Here is a 22,588-nt window from a genome sequence, read left to right on the forward strand (position 1 = left end):
TGGCAAAGTAATGTCTCTGCTTTTTAATATGCTATCTAGGTTGGTCATAACTTTGCTTCCAAGGAGTAAGCGTCTTTTAATTTCATGGCTGTAGTCACCATCTGCAGTGATTTTGGAGCCCAAAAATTAAAGTCTGCCACTGTTTCCACTGTTTCCCCATCTATTTGCCATGAAGTGATGGGACCAGATGCCATAATCTTAGTTTTCTGAATGTTAAGCTTTAAGCCAACTTTTTCACTCTCCTCTTTCACTTTCATCAAGAGGCTCTTTAGTTCTTCTTCGCTTTCTGCTGTAAGGATGGTGTCATCTGCATATCTGAGGTTATTGATATTTCTCCTGGCAATCTTGACTCCAGCTTGTGCTTCCTCCAGCCCAGCGTTTCTCATGATGTACTCTGCATATAAGTTAAATAAGCAGGGTGACAATATACAGCCTTGATGTACTCTGTTTCCTATTTGGAACCAGTCTGTTGTTTCAGGTCCAGTTCTAACTGTTGCTTCCTGACCTGCATACAGATTTCCCAAGAGGCAGGTCAGGCAATCTGGTATTCCCATCTTTTTCAGAATTTTCCACAGTTTATTGTGATCCACACAGTCAAAGTCTTTGGCACAGTCAATAAAGCAGAAGTAGATATTTTTCTGGAGCTCTCTTTCTTTTTCGATGATCCAATAGATGTAGGTAATTTGATCTCTGGTTCCTCTGCCTTTTCCAAAACCATTTTGAACATCTGGAAGTTCACGGTTCACGTACTGTTGAAGCCTGGCTTGGAGAATGTTGAGCATTATTTTATTAGCGTGTGAGATGAGTGCAATTGTGTGGTAGTTTGAGCATTCTTTGGCATTGCCTTTCTTTGGGATTGGAATGAAAACTGACCTTTTCCAGTCCTGTAATACTAGCGTCATGTAAAAATGTAAATCGGCACAAATGTTCTGAAAAACAACTGCCACATTATTTCACATTTATGAAATGATCCTAAATCAGAATTGCCAACACGAATCTACAGAGATATTCTCTGCATTCACTTCTGATAGCTAACAGCCAGAAACCACTAAGAAGCCAGCAGCAAAGGACTGATGAAAGCATAGTACATTTACAGAGGGATGGGATGGGGTGGGAGGTAGGAGGGAGGTTCAAGAGGGAGGAGACAGATGCATACCTATGGCTGATTCATGCTGACGTATGGCAGAAACCATCACAGTTTTGTAAAGCAAGTATCCTTCAATTAAAAATAAATTAATTTGAAAAAGTATAGCATATTTTACTATGGAAAACTCTAGCACCATCAAAAACCATGCTTTCAGAAACAATTTTAATTTGAGAAAATGCTTATAACATAAGAAAGCAAGAAACACAATGTGATATATATTTATATATATATATATGGACTTTCCAGGTATTGCAGTGGTAAAGAATCTGTCTGCCAATGCAAGAGATGAAAGAGACACGGGTTCAATCCCTGGGTTGGGAAGATCCCCCGGAATAGGAAATGGCAACCCACTAGAGTATTCTTGCCTAGAAAATACCATGGACAGAGGAACCAGGCATGCTACAGTCCATGGAGTCACAAGGAGTTGGACACGACTGAGCACACACACGCACACATACACATGTATATGTAAACATAAAATGATTATAGGGCTTCCCTGGTGACTCAGAAGGTGAAGGATCTGCCTGCCGTGCAGGAGACCTAAGTTCGATTCCTTGGTCGGGAAGATCCCCTGGAGAAGAGAACGGTAACCTACTCCAGTATTCTCGCCTGGAGAATTCCATGAACAGAGGAGCTCGGTGGGCAATGAGGTCCATGGGGTCGGAAAGAATCAGACACGACTGAGCAACAACCACTTTTACTTTCACTTTCAAAATGATTATAGTAACAACAAAGTAAATATCAAAACTCTTACAGGAGTCAATTTGGATTGCCAGATTGAGTGATTTTGTCTTACTTTCTTAGCTATATATTTCCAGACTTCTGAAGGTTTCTACCAAAAATACATTGTATTTATAACACACTCATTCAACATACATGCCACTTGAGCTTGTCTTACTATCATTTTCCCCTTGGAGTCAAGTGTCTTAAAACATCAGTCTCTATTTATTGGGTCCCACTTGTTTCCCAAATGATTACAGCCTGCCACTGACTCCACCCCAGCTCTGCCGGATCACTCATTGTCGAGGGCACTAAATACCTTCTACCTGTGTACTCAGTTGCTCAGCTGTGTCCAATTCATTGTGACTCCATGGACTGTAGTCTGCCAGGCTCCTCTGTCCGTGAAATTTTTCAAGCAAGAATACCGGGTTGCCATTTCCCCTTCCAGGGAATCTTCCCGAACCAGGGATAGAAACCTCATCTCCCATGTCTCCTGGGTGGGCAGGCAGATTCTTTATCACTGCACCACCAGGGAAGCCAAAATATCTCCTAATATTCACTGAAATACCTTTTTTCCCCAGTACTTATCTGACTGGACTTCTCTTTCACATGAGATACTACTGATCCCTGACCGGCTCCGAATTTTCTCTTGGCTTCTGAGATGCAACTATTACTTGACTGTACCACCCTGCCAGAATACTGATGAAAATCCCAAATTCATAGTCTTTAAACAAATTCTCAATCCCCAACCCAGGGATGGAACCCAGGTCTACCACACTGCAGGCAAATTATTTACCATCTGAGCCACGAGGGAAGTCCCGATAGACAAGAGTTTGAGCAAACTCTTGGAGAGAGTGAAGAAGAGGAGTCTGGTGTGCTGCAGTCCACGGGGTCACAAAGAGTTGGACACGACTTAGTGACTGAACACAACAAACCAAATTTCCTGTTGCCTAGCAATCCACCCTTCCTTCTTTACATAAAATTTTTTATATAAAAATTATTTCTAGGGCCATATTCAAGATAAGAAACAGTGCTAGTCTTAGTAAGTGTGCCCACCCCTCACCATATGAAAACCATCCAACATTTAAGTATGAATTAATTTGGGCAAAGCAACAAGAATATCTGGGTGTACCTATATGTGTGTGTCAGTCGCTCAGCTGTGTCCAACTCTTTGTGACCCCATGGACTGTAGCCCATCAGGCTCCTCTGCCCATGGAATTCTCCTACATGTTGCCTCTACAAGACACTCATTTGCAAAAGTGATCCCTGCAAGGCCCCATAAATGTTTGTAAACCCTTTAAGAGTACCAGAAAAGATTAATTATCAATAGCTATCTTTTATTCCTGTTCCTAAGCAACAATGGTTAGTAAAGGCAGAAATTCAACACCCCATCATACCACTAAGACTTTTAAAGATAAGCAAGAGACTTTATGAATCCAGATAGATCCCATTTTCTCAAATATCAGAGCGTAACACCATGCTAGACCTCCAGCAACCTTTCTATTTCCATCTACTTATTTAAAAAGAAAAAAGGAGGGTGTGTCACTTTGGACCACCACTTGAAAGAATCATTTCTCTGTTTTGTTTTTTTTTTCTGTTTAAAGTTGAATCATTAATAACTCTGAACTAAACATACACGAGGATGAATTATATAGGAAAAATATATTAAAAACACAAAACAAAATTAGAACTCAGGTTTTGACAGCCTACTATCCCAGCAGCTCAGCAATTTATAGTCTAACATTCTAAACAAGAATTAATCAAAATCTTTTAGTGATAAAGGAAAAACAGGGCTAATGGGAAATTCTATTTAGAAAAACAAAGTGAGTGATTTGGTCCTCAAAACAGATCATATAGTCTAGTAAGCTGCATAGCAGAATTTCTTCATGCTTTTATGTTTCCTTGGCATTGAAGATTATGTGGATGGCAATAAGAAGAGAAAATATGTCAATCATGACTGCCACCACAGGTTGACCTTGGTACTATATGAAATACTGTTGAGTAATTTCACCTCTCTTCTAAGCACCTTCTACAAATTAAGCCTCAGAAAATGCCATCCAGTAAAACAAAAATAAGAAAAATAAATCCAGCAAAGTAAAAACTAATTGGGGATCATTAATAGTGCTTTTAAATAAATGCAAATTTATTTTAAAAATCTATTTTCCTGTAGCATAACTTAAGTTCCCAAAGGGTAGAAATTGTAGTAGAAGTTGACAACTGTTTTATCCCTATGGCGTGACCATGTGGCGCTCAATAAAGATTTATTAAATGAAAGACTGTGCTTGTGATTCTGAACAAGAATACATAGCTGGATCACATACACCTCCACCAATGGACTCTTTTTCTTCCTTTAATCTGAAATGAATGAACTTGTAATTATACCTGTTGCCTTATTTCTGAACAAAATTCTAAATCAAAAGCTTTGCCCGAGGCACTGGAGTTAGCTACCCACTTCAATTACGAAGAGAATTTCTAGGCTAATGGGTACTGCAATTGGAAAAAGTTATCAAGTCAAAGAATAGATTTCATTACAGCTTTTCCTTAAGGCTAGGGGTCTTTTTTTCATGTTATTTGTTAACTTCGTACACATTCACAGCAATGTTGTAGTGGCCAAGAAAATGACCATTTATTAAATAATCACAATATGAAAGGAAACTGGATGCCATAAATAGGCATATAAGAGATAGCCATGGCATATATTTTTCTTCTCTTTTCTAGTAATGGAATCCTCTACTTTAGCTTGGCTCATAGCCAAAAAGACTAAAGTCATTTCCCAGCCTCTCTAGGAGCTAGTTTAGCCACAAAAGTTAGTTCTAGTAAACAGGATGGGACAGAAGCAGAGCAGTATGTGCAATTTCTCATTTACGCCCTCAGAGCTTTCACTTTTGGTCTTTTGCCCAATGGAATGAGGACTTGGTAATGATTAACATCCTGGACCATAGGACAGAAGCACAAACCAGGAAACGTGTCGGAACAAAGACAGTTAGCACTGTGCCACCAGAGCATCGGCCCTGTCTGTTCTGCCCACTGTAACCACCATCCACAAAGAAACTCCTGATACCTTTCTGAAGTCATTGTTATTTGCAGACTGTTTCCAGCAGTAGGGTGACCAACCATCCCAGAACTGAGGGCATTTCCAGGATGTGGGACTTTCAGCGCTAAAACTGGGAATGTCCTGGGCAAACCGGAAGGAGCTGGTCATGACACAGCTTGAAACCTACATCTTAACATAAAACTCAGTAAACAGCAGCTTGTAAAGATAGTTGTACTGTGTACTATGTACCTTCTCTGCATCACAGGCTTTATGAGCGTTATCTCATTTTATACTGAGATAAGGACAAAAATAGTCATTCCCATTTACAGATGAGGAGAATAAGACTGAGACAAGAAATTACCTAGTATATTGCAGAGCTTCATATCTATTTTTAATCCACTTTCATCCCACCATTCGAAGACAGGAAGAAAGCGAAGCTGAAAAAACATATTGTGACTGTGGACAAACTGGGGGAATACTCAGCTTTATTGCTATATAGTTGTTAAAACAGTCCAGGTTTGAACATTTCTCTCTCATATGTAAACAATATTTTGTGTTCTGAAGTCAATTATGACCATCTATTACAGACTGGTTCCACATAGGAAAAAGAGTACATCAAGAGTGTACATTGTCAACCTGCTTATTTAACTTATATGCAGAGTACATCACGAGAAACGCTGGGCTGGATGAAGCACAAGCTGGAATCAAGATTGCCAGGAGAAATATCAATAACCTCAGATATGCAGATAACACCATCCTTACAGCAGAAAGCAAAGAAGAACTAAAGAACCTCTTGATGAAAGTGAAAGAGGAGAGTGAAAAAGTTGGCTTAAAGTTCAACATACAGAAAACTAAGATCATGGCATCCGGTCCCATCACTTCATGGGAAATAGATGGGGAAACAGTGGAAACAGTGGCAGACTTTATATTTTTGGGCTCCAAAATCACTGCAGATGGTGACTACAGCCATGAAATTAAAAGACGCTTACTCCTTGGAAGCAAAGTTATGACCAACCTAGACAGCATATTAAAAAGCAGAGACATTACTTTGCCAACAAAGGTCTGTCTAGTCAAGGCTATGGTTTTTCCAGTAGTCATGTATGGATGTGAGAGTTGAACTACAAAGAAAGCTGAGCGCCAAAAATTGATGATTTGAACTGTGGTGTTGGAGAAGACTCTTGAGAGTCCCTTGGACTGCAAGGAGATCCAACCAGTCCATCCTAAAGGAGATCAGTCCTGAATACTCATTGGAAGGACTGATGCTGAAGCTGAAACTCCAATACTTTGGCCACCTGATGCGTAGAGCTGATTCATTTAAAAGACCCTGATGCTGGGAAAGACTGAAGGCAGGAGGAGAAAGGGATGGCAAGGGATGAGATGGTTGGATGGCATCACTGACTCAATGGACATGAGTTTGAGTAAACTCTGGGAGTTGGTGATGGACAGGGAGGCCTGGAGTGCTGCAGTTCATGGGGTCGCAAAGAGTCAGACACGACTGAGTGACTGAACTGAACTGAACTGATTTGCAAGTAAACTACTAAAGCAAGGAGACTCCTAAAATCACACTGTGAAATGGGAACACCATGACTTGGGGTGGGGGCTAGTGGGGAGATAATTCAGAAAATTAAGGTCACTTACTCTTGGTTAATGTTCCCTCCCACCCCCACCACACACCTCCCAAAGATAAAGCAGTGATCTGGTGACAATCTGGCATCTTTAATTAATTAAGAGTGCAATCTGGGTGAAAATCCTATATATGGTTGGCAACCTCATAAAGAGAGGTAATTTTCAGATTTCCAAAGTCTGCTACTTTATCTAATTCATAGTTTTGATTCATTCAGAAAAATTAAAGACATTTATTTGTCTGGACACACACAGCTCAACTAGAGAAATGCAAACTACTCAAGGAAACAAAACATTGGCAATACCATTCAAAAAAATCAAGTCTGCCCTTGGGACTCTGATGAGCACGACAGGGGTAGAGCGGAAACCTCCTCTTGAAGGGGAAGTCATAAGGAATGCTTTTGTGGTCCTTTATCGTTCTTGTGGCTGTTACAGCACTCCAAGCTGGCTGCACTCACCACTTTCCTACACTGCCAGTGCCTGCAGTTCTCTCTTTGCAGACATCTACAGTACAGGTGGGGGAGCTGTCACGAGAAACTCAATGCTGTTCGCTTATCAGTGACAGCTGGCCCAGAGGCACCTGGGATCCTTCTCTGAAATCATCAGGTGGGAAAGTAAGATTAAAAACAACAAGAAAATAGAAAAGAAAAACAGGGTAATACAGATACCAACAGACATGGCACTCAGTACCTAGTATAATATATGTATTCAATGCTCAATGATGGCAATTAAATTTAACTATATTAAACACAAATTCAATCCCCTAATGAAACGATTCTCAAAATGTTTGCATCCAAATGAAACACCTACTGGGCTAACTAAAAATGTAGATTTCACAACCTTTTCAACACACAGGCTATTATGAAGTCTGGGAGAAATCCCCAAATCTGCCAATTGTTAAGATGCCCTGGGGATTTTCACGAATTCAGCCATCAGATTGACAGACAAGGATCTCACACTTAATCCTTATTTGCAATAAGAGATACACAAGTGATGCAGTGGATGTGTGGATCTGAAATCTAAAGATCGGATAAAGCTCAACTCTCCTGGGGATGTGAAAAAGAACAAGGCCCATCCCCTGTTCCTGAGGAACCCAGAATAAACAAATAAATACTTTCCAAATATTTTAAATGTCTCGTGATAAAGTGCCTGCAATATCTCAGGAACACATGGATACAGTTTTAGTAATTTATAAGGACATGCCTTATAAAAGGACATGTACCTTTCAATTTTCATTAAGTTTAATATCACATATTCTACTTCCCCATTACTACTGAATTACACAAATTATAATTTGAAATATTAGTTTATTAGTAAAGTATTTCAATGTCACTTTAGATATATAATTTAAATAAATGTCAACATGTATTTAAAAGTTTGGTGTTTTGGATATGTGTCATATTTGAGTAACCTGATTGTCTTTTCAGGTAGTTCACATTTAAAGTTGTTTATATTATGATACTAAAATTGTTATAAGTGACCCTATCATGATGTCCCTACAATTAAAGGAAAAAATACACACACACATACACACACACAGGGCAAGCAACAATGGATGCCCAAATCCACAGTCTTGGTGATTTAGGCCATGTCATTTAATTTCTCTGCACCTAATTTCCTTCACCTGCCAGTGAAGATATTAAATTAGATGGTCTGGAAAATCACTCATAGTCTAAAACTTATTGAAAAATGAGGTTAAGACTAGGCTTAATGAGATTGAAATGATTTGAATCATAAAAATAGTTAAGACCAGATCAATGGATGCTGAGGAAAAAACAAAGAATGAAATTTATCCTGACTTTAAACTTTATGTTCTAGAGGATCTTTACTGTGAAGACAAATTTCATAGGGATACTGTTAAGATGCAATTATGCTTCAGCACGTCTGGTGTGGGGCCCCAGATGATTTATCTCTGACAAGCTCTCTGGTGACACGAGATGCTACAGGTATGTGCAGTGCACGGTGAGCAAGCAAGGATGTAAAGACAAGAGGCAGAGTGAAGAGGAATAAACATGTAACCTACTGGAAAACAAATTATTTTTTAATCACACACAAAACACAATTTGCTTGAAACAATTAAGGATTGGAGGAGCCTGGTAGGCTGCAGTCCATGGGGTCGCGAAGAGTCGGATACGACTGGTGACTTCACTTTCCCTTTTCACTTTCTTTTTTTTTTTTCCCCCTTTTCACTTTCATGCATTGGAGAAGGCAACCCACTCCAGTGTTCTTGCCTGGAGAATCCCAGGGACGGCGGAGCCTGGTGGGCTGCCGTCTATGGGGTCACACAGAGTCGGACACGACTGAAGCGACTTAGCAGCAGCAGCAGCAACCTAATATACATTTTTTTTTTTAAGGAACTGATATGGGTGGGAGGGAGCCAATCTTCCATAACAGGGTGACCCTCCAGTGGCTCTCAGATGTGAATGCACATTATAGTCCCAGGGGAGCCCATGAAAACTAGAGACACCTGAAAACTGCCACCCCCAACCTACATCAATTAGAATTTCTGGAGACGAGGCCTACCCAGGTCTTAGCATCTTTTGTTTTCTTTTTAACACTCCCCAGGGGATTATGCTATTGCAAACCACTGGGTTACATTTACACAAAGTCACAGTAAAATACACAAAAGGAAACTAATCCAACCCACTTTTTTTAATTAATTTTTAATTGGAAAGTAATTGCTGTATAATATTGTGTTGGTGTCTGCCATGTACCAGGATGAATCAGTCATGGGCATACACAGGCCCCTCCCTCCAGAGCCTCCCTCCGACCTCACACCCATCCCACCGCTCTAGATTGGCACAGAGCTTTGGGCTCCCTGTGTCATAGAGCAAATCCCCACCAGCTATCTATTTTAAATATGGTAATATATATGTTTCAGCGACACTCTCAATTCGTCCCACCCTCTCCTTCACCTACAGTGGCCACAAGGGTGTGTTCTACGTCTGCGTCTCCATCGTTGCCCTGCAAATAGGTTCATCGGTACCATCTTTCTAGATTCCATATATATACATTAATAGATACTTTTCTCTTTCTGACTCACTTCACTCTGTATAATAGGCTCTAGGTTCATCCACCTCATTAGAACTGACTCAAATGCATTCCTTTTTATGGCTGAGTAATATTCCATTGCGTATATGTTCTGCAACTTCTTTATCCACTCATCTGTCAATAGACATCTAGGTTGCTTCCATGTCCTAGCTGTTGTAAACGGGGCTGCAATGAACATTGGGGTATGCGTGTCTTTTTCAATTATGGTTTCCCCAGGGTATAAGCCTAATAGAGGGATTGGTGTGTCATACGGTAGCTTTATTTCTAGTTTTTTTAAGGAATTTCCATACTATTCTCCGTAACGGCAGTATCAATTTACATTCCCACCAACCCACTTTCTGTTGTTTTTTTTTTTAATAAACTGAGGAGCTTGTGTGTGTGTGTATGTGTATGTACATGTGTGTGCTGGCAGAACTAAGAATACTTGACTATTCCTAAATAACTAATTAGTATATAAAATACAATATCATGAATTTAGGTTATAAAAACTAGCCAGGAAGTGTTAAGCAGGAAAACATTTTGAAATTCATATTGGATTTTTCTTTTGTCCCTAAAATGACTAGAAATTTGTCATTACATGAGAAAATTGGAAACGATTATATTTATTATCATAGATCAGCGGTTCTCAAACTTTAGCAAGCAACAGAATCATTTGAAGAACTCGTTGTAACAGACCTAGAGGCCTGTCCATAGTTTCTGTTTCCAGAGATCAGGGATGCACATCTGACAAATTTTCAGGTGATGTTTCCAGTGGCCCAAAGATCATTTTGAGAATCATTAACAGAGAAGAAAGCTTGCACTCTCACACATACACACAGATGCAGCGGGGGTATCTTTTGCTGCTAGGTTGGCACAGTCATCTCTGCTTCTGTATCATGCGCTCAACACTCAGCCAGCAATAAGGAAACGCTCTGTTCTGACGCTGATCTCATCCTTAAACAAATGAGAAAAGCTTCATATATCATACAACTGGTTCTGTGTGAGGCTGTAAGTTCTGATAGGTATTTGCTTTCCTAAAAAGACTTACGTTTGATTCATGTTTTAAAATGTTTCATTAGGGCTTTTATTAACTCTCATTCACTGGGATTTTAATTAGCAGAATACCACAGTCAATATGGAGGAAATTCAGATCAAGTTTTCATTTCCTGCCACAATGGGACAAAATCACACGTGGGGGAAGATAGCTTTTCAATACACCATCACCTAGAGAATCTTAAAGTTTCAGAAATGTACTAGGTTCACAAGAGATCATGGGATTTTTTTCTCCTACTTATTAATAATATCCTTTCTTTAATATCACTAGTTTAAGTAAATTGTAAACATTATCTACATTAACATTATTAAGAGTCAAAAGATAAATCCCCATTGATATTTTTAACATGTTTTCAAATAAAAAATCTCTGACCAAATATAACCAAAAAAACAATTTAAAATAACTCTGGATATTTCCCTATTTAATTCCTTGAAAGTCCTGGAGAGTGAGCAAATAACACATTTCCCAACTGTAGTCTCATAAAATGCTAGTGAAGTCAAAGAGAAGTTTGTTATTGAGTATCAGATAAAACTGCAAAGTTGTATTAGTCCCCAGACGAGGAAGATTTCGGTAGGTTCTACAGAAACACAGAATGCATTCTCTGAGAGTGAAAATGTAACTTTGTGGCTTCTAAGCATCTAGGATTAGACCTGACTTTCAACAGAATGAAGCAAGGCCAGAGAAGGCTTTTGTATATCACTGCCATTGTTGACAGCCTTGTAAACATAAATATGCTTAAACATTGGTACTTAATACATTTGTTATGAAATGATGCCAAATATGTTTTTTAAATATGTATTTCATATTTTATAAAATAAATCAAAGTCCCAATTTCAAAACTAAAGATAACTGAGTCCAAACCCTTTCATTTGTAGAGAAAGGAACAAGGTCTCAGGCAGTGGTTGCCAAGCATCACTTGGCTAGTTCCTAGTTACTCATTGGCAGAGTCGGAACTAGCACTCAGGTTTCCTGGGTCCTAATTCAGTATCTCTTACCTGTACCATAAAAAGATTCTCCGAAGTTGCCACTGCCACATGTCAGATAATAGGCTTTTTAAAAAAAAATTCTGGGGTACACAAAGCAAATCAGCAATATTCAAAAAGCCTTTCAATGTTATACTAGATTTAAAAGAAACGCTGTGTATTTTGGCTCTAAGGCAGGAGACATCTAACACATAATAGGCTGCTTGTGAATGAATGGCTGGATCAATTCTTCTCTGTTACAGACGCTCATCTCACAAACCTCCTGGAATTCAATATGTCTGGTTCAAAATGTCTCTCCCCTTCCGTGATCTTGTGAGCCTAGGGATATAGGAATAGGGCTGCATTTGCTTAGTATCAAAATGGCAAGCTGAGTGATCTTTACTGGTAAAAATACTGATGAGAAAGCATAAAGCATCTGGGCTTATACAGAGGCTGGGTAACTGCTATACAGGATGATTTGAATAAAATGACCAGATCCTACTCTAAAATGGGCAGACTCCACCGCCCTCCCCTCTCCACACACACCTCTATCCCTGGCAGTTTGTAAGCCGATCACTGGGATCACTCTCCTGAGCTCACCACAAAGGCAAGGACATCATCTTCAGAAAGGAAGACAATGTAAGCGGACAGAAAGAAAGAGTGGGACAGCAAAAAGAAGATGCATGACAGCCAGAGGACTTCGTTTCTGCATGTTTTTCATTATTTAGAAATTTGAACAAAAAGCACATTCTATTCTCAGGCATATGCTCAGTGCAAGTGAAAGTCACTCAGTCGTGTCCAACTCTTTGAGACCACAATCCATGGAATTCTCCAGGCCAGAACACTGGAATGGGTAGACTTTCCCTTCTCCAGGGGATCTTCCCAACCCTGGGATCGAACCCAGGTCTCCTACATTGCAGGCAGATTCTTTACCAGCTGAGCCACAAGGGAAGCCTATATGCTCAGATAAAGTCTAACTGATCAAAACAAAATTACTTCTTAAAGCTCACATGAATTATTTAAAACTGGCAAATAACAGAGTCAGGCATCAGCCCTTATTAACAGTCTTACTTAACCTGTCAATTTCCTTTTTTGTTGTTTCTGAGGAGATTTCTTAAGATCTAGTCTTATTCCTATTCCTACTCCTACTGCCCTGCCCATAATGACATGAAGAGGAGACACTTTAAACCAGAAACTTTTGTATGAGGGAAAAGAACTCAGCCTGTGCTTCTGGTTAATTGATATAAAAGGTCTTATCAGGGGGTCAGCGAGAGAGGAAACAATTTGATTGCTTCAAGTCAGAGCTTTTTAGTATGTGTAATCATTTTCTCCAACTACTGTTTCTTGACATCAGATGTCTGACTTGGTTGTGTCTGACTCTTTGTGAGCCATGGACTGTAGCCCACCAGGCTCCTCTGTCTGTGGGATTTCCCAGGAAAGAAGACTGGAGTGGGTTGCCATTTCCACCTCCAGAAGATCTTCCTGACCCAAGGATCCAACCTGGGTCTCCTGCATCGCAGGCAGACTCTTTACCATCTGAGCCACCACGGAAGTCCATATTCAAATATAAATACAAATTAAAAACTAAATACACTTAATTATCTATGTCATTATTTCTTCTTATTAGTCTTTCCTAAAATTAGCTGTGAATGTACTTCCATCCATTAAAAGCCCCAGGTAAGTTTTAAAAGAAAAATCTACCAAACCATTATATATTTTATAATAAAGAGTTCAAAGACCTATAATATGATCTTTCTACAGACCTTTTTTTTTGCTGTCACAACTAAATGATACAGCAGTTTATGCAGAACAGTTCATTTACAGAGAAAGAGAATGTTTCTAGTTTGAATGATGTGGTTTTTTTTTAAAAAAACAGGAAAAAAGTATCAATATACATACAGCATTTTAGGGAATTGACCTCCTTTCCTGCTCTGAGTCACAGAAGGTATCATTCAACCATGTTTAAATATCTTATCTCTGATTAGTATGTTTGTCCAAGGCCTTATGGGGAAACCCAGAGTGAAAGTCCACCCTCCAACTGCACATACTCTTCTCAGAGGGAGAATGAACATAACCAAGTGTTCAACTATCACAGCCAAATACAGAAATGAAAGTCAAAGGGAAATAATAGAAACTGGGACACAACAGTCTGAGTTGGGACTTGAGTATGGAAACCATGAAGGACGACAGTTTGCAAGCAGAGCTGTTCAGGTGCAGGATATCCTGAAGCCAGAGACCCAGGTTCGATCCCTGGGTAGGGATCCCCCGGAGAAGGGAATGGCAATCCACTCCAGTATTCTTGCCTGGAAAATTCCATGGACAGAGGAGCCTGGTGGGCTACATCCATGGAGTCACAAAGAGTCAGACACTACTGAGTGACTAACGCTACTGGACAGGCAATGCTCGGGGACGGAATGAGTAAAAAATGATAGAATGTACGAGTAAGCAATTTGCAAGGTACAAAAAAGCTGTATGAACGTAAGATTTTACTACTGCTCAAAGGAAGTGAGTATTTCCAACATAAAGGTAGTGTCCAAGATGGTAGCTGCATCTGCCCACCAATGTTCCCAGTAAACCTCAGCCTGAGCCACTGGTGTTCCTTCTTTTGAATGTGAAGGATCACAGGCATTGGTTTTAATTAAACTCATGCTCAGATCAATACTATGGTTTCCTGCTACGATGCTCCAGGTTCACACAAAGCCCACATAGGCCAAGGAAGCACTCATTCTCTTCTGCTTTTTTTTTTTTTCCTTCCCCTCCAACATAGCCTCCTGTCCCACTCTCCATCTTGCTCTAATTCCGTTTCTTATCTACTTCTCCTTCCAGTTTCTCTTCTGATCACTTTAGCTCCTTTAAGGTATTAACATAGTCTCACAAATGCCACTGAAGTATTTTCAAAACCAGGAAAAAACAGTCAGTGATTAGCATTAATATTCCTTAAAATAGCTTCACCCTTGACTTTATGCACAAATTTCGCTGCCACCCCTGGCTCCCCCCGCCCCTTTCTAAACAGACAGGCAAACCTGTCTGACTAGTTTTCCTCTAAGCCCAGCTCTCCCAATTGGACGACAGTACAAATGAACCACAGGTTCAGCAGCACAAATGCAAAGGCTATGTAAAGCACATGGCCTTCAGGAGGAGAAGCCACAGCTAAGGGTATGTGCCACCCACCCAGTCTCAGGGAAGCTCTCTCAAAGCGGGAAGGCAACATCACTGAAGGGCTCACTCTACCGCTAGTTAAAAAAAAAAAAATCCTGTTATGCATTCTCTTCTGAACAAGGGATATTACAATGTGGTTACGACTAAGAATCAGATTAAGCCTTCATCTTACAAGTTTTTTAAGATGGCCGATATGACCATATTATTTACAGTGTGGTACAGAGGTGTCCTCACGGTTTGTTGCTGTTGTGTGTGTTCGCTCAAGTCCATTAGGAAAGTTTGAGTTTGCAGAGCAGATTAATCAGAATGAGATTTTTTTTAGAGAGAGATGTACTTTGAAATTGCTTGGGGTGTGTGTGTGTTAGTTGCCCAGTTGTGTCCGACTCTGCGACCCCACAGACTGTAACCTGCCAGGCTCCTCTCTCCATGGAGTTTTCATGGCAAGAATACTGGAGTGGATTGTATTTCCTGTTCCAGAGGATCTTCCCGATGCAGGGATCGAACCCATAAATCCTACATCTCCCTCATTGGCAGGCAGATTCTTTACCACTGAACCATCAGGGAATCTGAGATTGTTTTAAATGGGTACACTTTAAATATGATATGCTTTAAAATAATTGTCCATATTTTTTTGGACTGTCAACTATTTCAAACATGAAAAGGTATAAAGATTAATATAAAAAAATCTGTATACCTATCACCTGAATTTTAAGAGTTTAAATTCTGCCTTACTTTCGTTACCATCTTTCTAAATTCCATATACATGCCTTACTTTCAAGTGTTTTGAAATTTTTAAATTCTATAAATATGATTCAAGTTATAAAAACTAAATTTTATATAACTTTTCAGGAACATATTATAAAAAACAAGGCATATCTGCACACTTGATTCCATTGCTTAAAATTTTTCTTAATCCATGAGAACATTTTGTTTAAGCTAAAACATCTCACGTGGAGTAAAATCAGCCCCATGGTTATTATTAAAGCAAGTTATGGCCAATATACAGCTAAAAAAGTATAACTTGGTGTCTTGAAAACGTTTCAAGTATTAAATTTCTTTAAACCTAACTGAAAGGTGTGAAGTGATTTTACACACGTTTGTATTCATAATATTCTCAAATCAGGCAAACATTTACCAAAGCAGTTACAATATAAATTTATTTAGTGAAAGGGAATACCTCTAGGTGCATTTCTGTTATCTCAATCAAGTCAAGGGAAGTTACACCTTCAATACAGTGATTGTTTCCATTATTAAAAATTCAGACAAACAGAAGAGAGTTATTAGCAAAATACACAGTATCTCTGAAATGTTCCTAACCACATATTCTTTCTACCTAATCCAAATGTTCTACTACTTACAGCCAGAGACTGAGAACTGACCCGGCTGTCCTATACACCCTGCCATTCACAAACCCAAAAGTTCCATTTTCACTTGGGCTCTGAACCCCTGAATGCTGACCTCATGTCTAAGTCAATTTCAATGTGGCATCTGTCATTTCTGTAAGGGAGTCCTGAACGGGACAGTACAGAGTTCAAAGTTGAGTTTGTGAATGTACAATACAGAACTTTCAGAAGTCTTTGAAAATCACCTGCATAGGCCACTATGGTTTGCAAGAGCAGGACCATACACTGACGGAGTTAGCACAACAGACCAGAACTGAACTCCAAAACACAGAGGTCCCAACAACAAAAATGTAGGTAAAGAATTCCAGGGCAAGAAGGTCATCACAGGTGAAAAACTACATACATAATAGACTTCAGTTCATCTTAAAAACACTGAACATTTAATTTCATTTTACTCAAAAAACATTTATTGGGTGTCCCCAAAACAATGTACTATTCTACATGCTATATAAACAAATGATAAGGAGTAAATATTGATAAGTGTGTTTTGAAACAGACTTAATTTGAACTAAAAAAGAATAATAGATAATTAATTAATCACCAATATGCCTAACAATCACTTAGTAAACAGTATGCACTACATTATTGTTGATTGGTTCCCAAACCAGTTCATATATGTAAATTTTTTTTTCAAAATACCCACTAAATACATGGTAAAGAAATACATATACATATTAAAATAGAAATCTAATTTCAGATGTTTCTAATATAGAGCACTACTTCATCCAAATAGAAAAAATCCTAAGGAAAAAAGTAGATATTTTAAAATATTACTATGGTCAGCTCAATTTTTTAAGAAATCTACAAATCAGTCCTTCCTCTACTACACAGGTTAATACCTGCTTTCCACAATGTTGATTTTTAAGCCACCATTTGACATGGAAGCGCCTTCTGAATCAAACATTAAATTTCTTGCTTTAATGCCACCTATCTTTTTTGTTTGTTTTTGTTTTCAGAGTCTTTTAAAATGAATAATCTTTGGCCTTACTGGATTACCTGAGAAATTAGAACTCACTTAAATTCACTTAAATATCAAGAAACTTTAAAGAGAATGTTAAAAATGTTTATGATTTGATTACCAGATGCTTTCAAAAAGCAGCAAAGTTGCTATGGACCCTGCAGGCTGGTGGGAGCATGACCTTCCCTGAGGACGCTGACTTCTCTCCAGAGCTCCTGACCCAACCCCACCCACACCCCTTCAGGAACAGGTTCCAAAGTTCTCTCTTCTCCCTTCAAAATTTTCAATTGCCCCTATTGTACTGGCTTCTTCCCCAAAGGTTATAAATATAATCACATTTCCATTGTAAAGTGAAAGAGTATTCACTCAGCCGGGTCTGGTTCTTTGTGACTCCAGGCCGGTAGCCCCCAGGCTCCTCTGTCCATGGGATTCTCCAGGCAGGAATGCTGGAGTGGGTTGCCATGCGCTTCTCCAGCGGATCTCCCAAGGGACTGAACCCTGGTTTCCGGCATTACAGGCAGATTCTTTACCATCTGAGCCACCAGGGAAGCCCCTTTAAATAGATCTCTTAATCAACCTCCCTAAACCTTGAAAAAGAGTACTGCTAAAAGCAATAGTATCTACAGACCGCTCAACCACCAAATCCAAGTTCTGCTTCCATAAAGGGCTTTCCTGGTGGCTCAGATGGTAAACAACTGGCCTGCAATGCAGGAGACCTGGGTTCGATTCCTGGGTCAGGAAGAGTCCCTGGAAAATCTTCCTGCAGCCCACTCCAGTATTCTTGCCTGGAAAATTTCATGGACAAAGGAACCTGGGGGGCCACAGTCCATGGAATCGCAAAGAGTCCGACATGACTGAGCTTTCCATAAAATCAGCTAGCACTTATTGAACACAAATCAGTAACCTTCCAGTCACTGAGCTTGATTTACCTCATTTGATCCTCACAGTAGCCCTGGGAAGTCACACTTTGATCTTCATTATGTAAATGAGGAAAGGGAACTAAGCTCTGAATTCAAGGTCACAGATATAGTCAGGGGCAGAACCAGGACTGTCTAATACCCCCCTATCTTAGTACTCAGCTTCTAATATCTTGAAATTCTTCCTTCCTTCAGTTGCTAAAAACAACTTTCCCTTAATTTTCCTCCCAACTTGCATTTTACCTTCTCTTTCTTTACTACTCCCTATATCTTTACCAACTCTTAGATTTTAGGATCTCCCCAGGCCTCTAATTCCCTCTCACTCTCTGAACCTGCCCTAGAAGATCCACTGACTTCCTTTGTTTTGGCAACAACCTGTATGTTGAAAATGGCTAAAGTAGTCCACTCATTCACCCACCCATTTACATACCTACCTATCCAGCCAGAAGACTCTTGAGAGTCCCTTGGACTGCAAGATCAAACCAGTCAATCCTAAAGGAAATCAATCCTGAATATTCACTATAAGGACTTATGCTGAAGCTGAAGTTCCAATACTTTGGCCACCTGATATGAAGAGCTGACTAATTAGAAAATACCCTAATGCTGGGAAAGATTGAAGGCTGGAAGAGAAGGGGATGACAGAGGATGAGATGGTTGGATGGCATCACCGACACAATGGACGTGAGTTTGAGCAAGCTCCAGGAGATGGTGAAGGACAGGGAAGCCTGGTGTGCTGCAGCCCATGGGGTCACAAAGAGTCAGACATGGCTGAGTGACTGAACAACAACAAATGCAGCCCAGACCTCTCAGCTCCGAACTTCTGTGCAATGATCCATTGGACACTCATTTCCAGCTGGATTTTCTATAAGCACTTCTTATTCTACATTTCCAAAACTGAACCCTACCATCCTTGGTCCTCAAACCTGCTTCTCCTTTAAAGTCCCTATCCTGTCCTCCCATACCACCCGCCATCTAACCAGCCATCTAATCCAAGAGATTATATTGTGTGACCACGCCCTTCTCACCGCCACCATATTGGTGTAAGGTCCTCAACTTCTCTTAACAAGATCACCTCAATACCTTCTGACTTGTTATTCTTGTCTCCCACCTCAGATCAATCCTGCTAGACAGCTGTGAGAGCTGTCTTTTCATCATTCTTTAGTTTAAAACAACATTGAGGAGAAAAAGGTCTATGCATCTTAGGATGACAAACAGTCTTCCATGATCTTGCCCTTAACTGGTTACCTTCTGACTACCTTATCTGGTTAACCTCTGCTGTTACCTTCCCTATGAAGCCTCTCTAGTGTTCTGTCCCCGTGGAGAACTAGCCACGTCCAAATGCCTATTCAGGGAGCTTTGGGTACCTCTATCACAACACTCTCAGAACATACAGCACTATATTAAAACTATATTGAAACTAACTTGTTTTCTGTCTATCTAATTCTCTTAAACCCAGAGTCCTCCCATGGTCTTTATGTCTGCACATCCCCAGTGGACAAGACCACAGTGCCCAACGCATAGTGTGTATTTAATAAGCGTTTACTGAAAGTAGTAAGTACTCATTGAAAAAAAGAAGGATGTTTGTAAAATGCTTTAAATTAGGAAGATATGATCACCGCTGTTTTCAAGACTAACTAAAACAACTTTATTCAAATTCATTTGATTATGCAGCCCCTCTGTACATGGGTATGCAAAACAGTATTGAAATGATTCACCCAGCTTCAAGTATGGGAACCAGGATTATCAAATCACACTTTTTACTCCTGGCTTTCAGAGAAGAGAAATATTGTCAACATTGTGAACAGCTAGTCAATGTCAGTGGCAGGAAGTAGGATGTAAAATATCATCATATAAGTATCCTTACACAAAGATAACCTGGGGCTACCATAAGAAAAGTAAACTCTTTTATTAAAGGGTTACTTCGATTTCTCAGAAAAGCAAAGATCTTCCAGAAGACTGAATGTCTGAAATTAAGACACCCTTGTAAAGATTTCATACACAAATTTTCTATTAAAAAAACACTTTAAATCCACTTATATAGAAGCTACCCGTCTAGGAACCTCAGCAACTGAGCTTGCTATATAGCCCAGAAACAGAGGATGAGAACAGCATCTATCTGTCACAAATCACACAGGCTTTATACTTGAGCAATAGCCCACATCATTTCAGGAGGAAAAAAAAAAAGACAACAGATAATACAGCAGCAGGGCCCGCTTACAGTCTGACAGCAGGAGAAAGTGATAGCTGATAACAGAAAGAAGACCCAGAAAAACCACAAAAAAAAAAAAAGAGAGAGAGAGAAAGAGAATAGTACTTATGTCTCCATTCTAGTATTTCAACTGGGCAGGCTGAGACCATTTACCATAAACAAAAACAGCTCTATACACCTCAAGGAATAGCGCAATTCAATTCTTTATGAATTCATGTTCATAAAGACAATTCAACAAAAAATTTAGCTTACATCCTGGGGACCAACTAAGAGGGGAACAGTTAGACACTGCTTGTTTTAATAGCTAAATATTTAAAGTTTCAGTAATGAATGGTGTGAGGGGTCAGCTATTTAGCAAATGTGCTTATGTAAATAAGCAAAAATCCAGATGGTGTCAAATAAATGAGGTTTCATTACATATTGCAAAAACAATCCAAAGTGTCTTACTCTCGGTGTACTTTGGAAACTTACTGTGAATTAAACAGCATCAAGTCAATATTATCTGATAAACAGGTATATAAAAACCTTGAAAAGGAGTCTAAGAATTGACAGTGTGGTTATTTTGCTCCTTTGCATTCAATATTTACATAGTAAAAAAGCTGATGGTTATTTATAAGATACCATGAAATGTTTTAAGTAATTTAAGTCAAATGTGAACTATCAAACTCTTAACACACAAAAAAAGACTTTACAAAAGACAAATTCTGTTATAAGTATTTTTATTTACTGCATTGCTTTACTTATTCTAATATGTGCACCAGGCATTAACACCATAAGCATAAAGCTCTGGAAACTTTAGATATAAGAGTTTAATCTCTATAGTAGTATTATCTATAGTAGTATCATCAAGAGAAAGTCACAAGTACAGTTTTTACTCAATTACACCCAAGCTACTAACATACTATCAAGCTATTAGTAAACGTCAGGGCACTATGCTTCAACTGTAGTTTTTAAACACTCCTAGAGCAGTAAATCACAAAACACAATTTCACCTTGTGGGTGGCAGGCAAAACAAATAATACTCCAGTGTTTTTTTCTGGAATTATCTACAATAGTTGAACAGAGACATTCCAAAAGCAAACCTCAAACTGGCTGGAGATATGTTTCTATAGAAGAAAACTAGTCCACTGTTTCTCTGAGACAGAAAAATACACAGACTGATTTATGATCTGATCCAATGAATGCAAAGTGCGGATTCCCTCACTATACAATATTGATGTGCGTGACTCTACAATTAATTTAAAAACCTCCAGGGAATAAAAGTGATTACTTCTAATACTATTAAAATACCATTTAAAAGCACTTTCCCTCCTTTCTTCAAGTGGCATTTTATTTTTTCTGGGAATAAGTGGAAATAAAGCACACCAATTACACCAATTCTGAGTGGAGATGTTTTTCTTTGAACACGAAATTATCAGATATAGAAACAACAGCACACTTGGCATCTAGCCAAACTACCACATCTTCATGTCATTAATCTTGAAAAACTCATTATACAAGATGACAGCCTGAGGGAAACGGAAGGTTCAGGGTAGCGTTTTTTCTACCTTTTCTGGATAGAATCCACCTGAAATAAAAGGCTGCCTCTATCACTAACACTGATTCATAACAGAGGTGACTCTTGGGTCATGCCTAGTTGAAAATGAAAATGCTACCCACTCCTCACTCTTGTGATACGCCCTCTTCCCCTTGAGGATGACTAGTTAACACAGCCCAGCCTACTGAGATAGTCTGCAGACTTTCACAAGTTCTCTCACTTATTCCCTCCTCGCCCCCAGAGTTGCTTTCAGGTGATGGGAACCAGCATACAGGTAGAGAGGTGGTCCTTTCTCAAGGAAGTGCTGCAGAGTGGCACGTTCCGGTACTCAACTTCATAAACCCTCAATTAAACCAGTGAATTTACACAAACAGACTGAATAAACCCCTCTCCACCCGTGACCGTCCTTCTGCCGGGTCGCACGACTTAATCTTGCGCCCCCCTGTGCGGTTTGCCCGGTACAACTCCCAACCGCAGATCCCAGGCCCCCTGGCCGCTCCTCCGGTCCATGGAAGGCGCCCTACTTCCTGCAGCGCGTCCTTTCTCTCGACTCCTCTCTCACCCGCACACGCTTCCCTGGAGCAAGGGCACGCCATATGGTCCCCACATCCGCGCGGAGACCCGGCCACTACTGTCCATTCCCCAGGGTCGCACAGGCCAGCGGACACTGAGAGGTCCCTGGGTCGGAGCGCGTGCAGCCCCCAGCCACGCCCTGCCCCCAGCGCGCCCAGGTCTAGCTCCCCCTCAAGGAGAGGACGAAGTAGAGGAGAGTTGGAGAGTTTCCGAAGAAGCACCTCCCGGGGCCCCCATCCCTGGCTGGCAGCGGGCTGTGGCC

General features: G+C 39.9%; 1 protein-coding gene across 1 annotated transcript in view; it reads right to left on the bottom strand.

Moving 5' to 3' along the window:
- UGT8 (UDP glycosyltransferase 8) overlaps positions 1–22,588 on the bottom strand; it is a 93,512-nt gene that overhangs the window by 69,980 nt on the left and 944 nt on the right. The window lies entirely within an intron of this gene.

Source organism: Cervus elaphus, chromosome 17 (assembly GCF_910594005.1).
Source record: "Cervus elaphus chromosome 17, mCerEla1.1, whole genome shotgun sequence".
Taxonomy (NCBI): Eukaryota; Metazoa; Chordata; class Mammalia; order Artiodactyla; family Cervidae; genus Cervus; species Cervus elaphus.